This window comes from Natrix helvetica (assembly GCF_964273705.1).
Source record: "Natrix helvetica genome assembly, chromosome: 2".
NCBI lineage: Eukaryota > Metazoa > Chordata > Lepidosauria > Squamata > Natricidae > Natrix > Natrix helvetica.
This window is the reverse complement of record NC_138552.1, coordinates 188,182,005-188,186,413: the sequence shown is the minus strand read 5'-3', so window position 1 is coordinate 188,186,413 and position 4,409 is coordinate 188,182,005. Positions and strand designations below refer to the sequence as shown.

At 35.8% G+C, this 4,409-nt stretch overlaps 1 long non-coding RNA gene across 1 annotated transcript; it reads left to right on the top strand.

Annotated features, from left to right (window-relative positions):
- Window positions 1-862: 862 nt before the first annotated feature.
- On the top strand, window positions 863-4,105 carry LOC309386295. Its single transcript, XR_014174389.1, has 3 exons — window positions 863-1,035; window positions 2,538-2,603; window positions 3,308-4,105. It is a non-coding gene; the product is annotated as an uncharacterized lncRNA (long non-coding RNA).
- Window positions 4,106-4,409: the final 304 nt, after the last annotated feature.

Genomic DNA, 4,409 nt, shown 5'->3' with positions numbered 1-4,409 from the left:
CTTACAACATTATTAATATAAAATACAGAAGAAAAATCAAAAACAGAATATAGGTAGTCCTCGACTTACGACAACCACTAAACTCAAAATTTCTGTTGTTAAGTGATTTTACCCCATTTTGCGACCTTTCTTGCCACGATCACTGCAGTTGTCAGGTTAGTACAGTGCTTCTCAATTATTTTCTGTCATGCCCCCCCTAGGAAGAAGAAAACATTTCGCGCCCCCCGCGCGACTGTAAATAGTATCATTTGTCTATAAAATTGTTATAAGTACACCTCTGCATAACACTGTATCCTTATTAACGTATAAGAGAATAAAAAAAGAAAGAAATGTGGATCAATTTACAACAAAGAATAGCTTTATTAACTGTAGCAGAAAAGGTTTAAAGGAGCACAGGATTTAAAGGAACACAATATTAAAAAAAAATTTAACCTGCAAAACAAAAATATATAAAATAATTTGAGCTGAGCCCCCCTTTACAGAGCCTCGCGCCCCCCTGGGGGGGCCGCCCCACTATTTGAGAAGCACTGGGTTAGTAACACAGTTATTAAATGAATTTGGTTTCCCCATTGACTTTGCTTGTCAGAAGGTTGCAAAAGGTGATCACATGACCCTGGGACACTGCAATCATCATAAATATGAGTTAGTTGCCAAGCATCTGAATTTTTATCTTGTGACCGTGAGGATGCTGCAATGGTCTTCAGTGTGAAAAACGATCATAAGTCACTTTTTTCAGTACTGCTGTAACTTTGAATAGTCACTAAGTGAACTGTTGTAAGCCGAGTCTACCTGTAGAAAAAATGTGCTGTATATTTGTTACAGTTTACTCATTTTGATATCCTGTTTTGCATTTTAGATTTGGTTAGCCACTTAAGTGTCTACCAGAGGAGAAAAGTGGCATAAAATATCACATGAAATACATGAATAGTTCAAAATCCTTATGGAAGAATAAGCATGTGAACAACTTTCATTCTCTAGGATCTATGGGGGTGCAATTCTGAATTCCTTCATAAAGCTCTAAGTGCTATGTAGCAGGTTGGTGAGGATTCCCCTCCCTAAAAAGGTTAACAATGGCCTCTACAAAACAGTATTGTACAAAACTACACTAAATTATCATGAAAGCTTAAGCTAACCAGAAATAGGCTTCGGCAAACAAGGAGCGTGACTGCATCCATTTCAGTTCTGCTACTCAGAAAGTATTTCAGAAAGAAGAATTCTTGAACTTGATGTTGGGGATAATGTAATTTGGAGGGAGGGGAGGCTGGCAGGGATATGTAGCTATTTTAGAGGCATGCCGAAAAGTGCCCTTACAATATTACTGTCATGGTGGGAATGGCTTCCCCATTCCAAAATGGCTACATGGGAAGCAGAGTTGGTCCTAAAACCTTCATTTACCAAAAGGGTAAAATTGTTCCATAACAATGACCAATTTATCTCTGTATTTGAGAGCGACAAGTTGTTATATTAAAAGCACCTTTATTTATTTTTTAAAAAAACCTGGTGAAGTAGGGCCCCAAGATTTGGGCTTCATAAATCCAAATCATTAGATGATAGCAGATTTAGAGCTGACAGCCCAAATTCGAAACCCGAGCTCTGTGCAATGCGGTGAGCTCCCATTACTTGCCCCAGCTCGTAGCAATTCCTAGCAATTCGAAAGCATGCAAATGCGACTAGATTAATAGGTACCACTTTGGTGTGAAGGTAACAACATTCCATGTACCTTTGATATAAAGCTATGCTGGCTACATGACCATGGAAATTGTCTTTGGACAATACTGGCTCCCTTGGCCAAGAAACAGAGATGAGCACTGGGCCCTAAAATCAGATACAACTAATAGAAAACCTTTAACTTTTTACATCACTTTGCACTTCTCTAATGGTTATCAGGATGTTTGTAACATGTAGAGCTCAAAACTTTCATGAAAAGAATGACATTTGAAGATTCTGTGGGCTTTCCCACTTTCTAGTTATTTTATCTTTTAATCAAAATAAAATCAGATGGGACCAGGAATCAGGCAGCCATTACAAGAGAAGCATATTGGCATATTATTGCCTATGTATATAAAGCTGCCTTGCCCTGCTCTAGCATTTGTCTTTTGCATCAAGGTCCAATTAATGTATCTTCAAGTTCTATAAAAGAAAAAAACAAGCAGGTCTTGCAAGCATGAAATTAGTCCATTTCTGCATTATGGCACCTTGGTTTTGATTAATAGTGCAATGATTAATATTTATTCTTCATATATCATGTGCATATTTTTGCCCTAAAATAGAGAGGCTTTTTAAAAAGTGGAAATTATGTGTCTTCATGCAATAATGCATGAGACTTGTACAGCTCTGAGCCAATTATTTCTATCATATTACTCATCCTGTGGTTTGGTTCAACCCATCTCCAATATCAGATATGGTTGTGAATGCCCATAGCAATAGCTTTAACCAACTGTGAAGAAATTATGGATTATGTTATTTAAAATCCTGTGATGAAATACTCTGACATACAAAGTGCAGTTTTTCAAGGTGGTAATTGTGCTCTTTCGCAGGTTGTCCTGCTGAGTTCTGAAGACTCCATGGATAAGTCCTTGTCATCAAGAATCCTGGAGAAACAGGTACAAGGTTGGAACTCAGGGATTCAAGTCTCAACCACAATTTAATTGGGATAGTTTTGAAGTGCCTTCTATATCATTCACTTCCAAAGCTTTAGGTTGGCCATCTATCCTGATTATGGCAAGCATTTACAAACAGTAGACACTCTTCTATCATAATGTAAAACGGCCTTCCAGACAAGATCTTGTAGTGGTCCGTGCCTATAAAATGTGGTGATTTAAACAAATAATAACAAATAATAACAAATCTCTGGTCATTATCTTATTAATACCCCATTTGTCACCTGTGTGGAAATGGTTGCTTTTGTTAACTGAGTTCTTGTTTTGCTTTATTAATGTTGTCCTGTTATAGGTCATGTTTATTGTGGATCAATGCTTTTGGTTTTTTGTATGATTTATTATGGTTGGTAGCTATGAGTTCATTAAAATATGAATGGGGTATATAGTTTGAATATATAACTAAGTTATCAGAAATATGGTGATAATGGACAAAATTTAATGCCCCCTCCTGTTGATGGAACTTCAGTTCTTCCTTCCTTGCATATCTCTCTGATACAAGTAACAGGCAAAGGCTGCTTCAAAGTATTTTAGGGGAAAGATGCAAATTTTGTCAGCAAAAATAGAGCATTGACATCAAATTAGTCAACATCATAAAAATGATGGTTGATTTATTTATCACTCCAACTTCTATTCTGCTTTAATCACAGTGACTCTGAGCAGCTAACAAGACCCTCATATGGGGAAAAAAGAAGGAATAAAAAACTATGGAATAACAACAATAATGCTCTACCCAAAGCAGCATGAGGTTCATATGACTGATGTTTTGTAACTCCTTTCAAATATTATTGTCTAAGATTTGATGTAATAATTAATATTTCAGTAGCCTACAAAGCCTAGAAAGAAAGCTGTTTTGCTAAAGAGAGTTATATTTATATACATTTCTAACTGAATTTTAGATTCCTCTGAATGCAGGTGCTAAAATTGTTTCAAGATATTCATCCTAAGTCTTATTTTGTTGAAGCATAAATTGTGGGGTTTTCCGGTTGAGGCATTTCAGATTTATGTTGACAAAGTAAAAGTCAAAGGGGGAAAAAACCTGAACATAATTAATGCATAGCTCTTTCAGTCTCACTAGACATCTTTCTGCACTTGGTTTTAAGTGGCTGTCAATCATGTCAACTTCGCAGAGTGTTTCTGCTTCTGAGTGGGCAGTTACAAAACCTAACAACAAATTGGCATATGAAATCCTTTAGGGAAATAGCCTAATACATTGCATTATTATCACCATAAGATCAAGGCTTTGATTTTATTATTCATCCAACCAGTGGGGAAATGTATTCTTCACAATTTAAAAGCGCTAGTGATTTAATTAATAATCTTGGCTACTGAAAAGCATTGGCTAAAAATATTAATTTACTTCCTTTTCCCCTCTTCTCACAAATTCTCCATCCCTACTCAAAAGCAAAAGTGATTTTTCAATTGTTGAAAAAGTACTGTTGTATGAATTCTCATAACTGAAGAATCTTTGGAACAGACCAAGTAATATGAATGGTTTTACAAAAAAAGAAGAAACATACAAAATCATATTTCTTCCCACTTCCCTGGCCAGCAGCCTCTGTTGGTTCATTAGAGCAGTGTTTTTCAACCTTTTTTGGGCAAAGGCACACTTGTTTCATGAAAAAATCACGAGGCACACTACCATTAGAAAATGTTAAAAAATTTAATTCTGTGCCTATATTGACTATATATAAAGTAATTCTCTTGAATAGGAATCAAATAAACACAAAGTATTTTATAATTACTTTATTA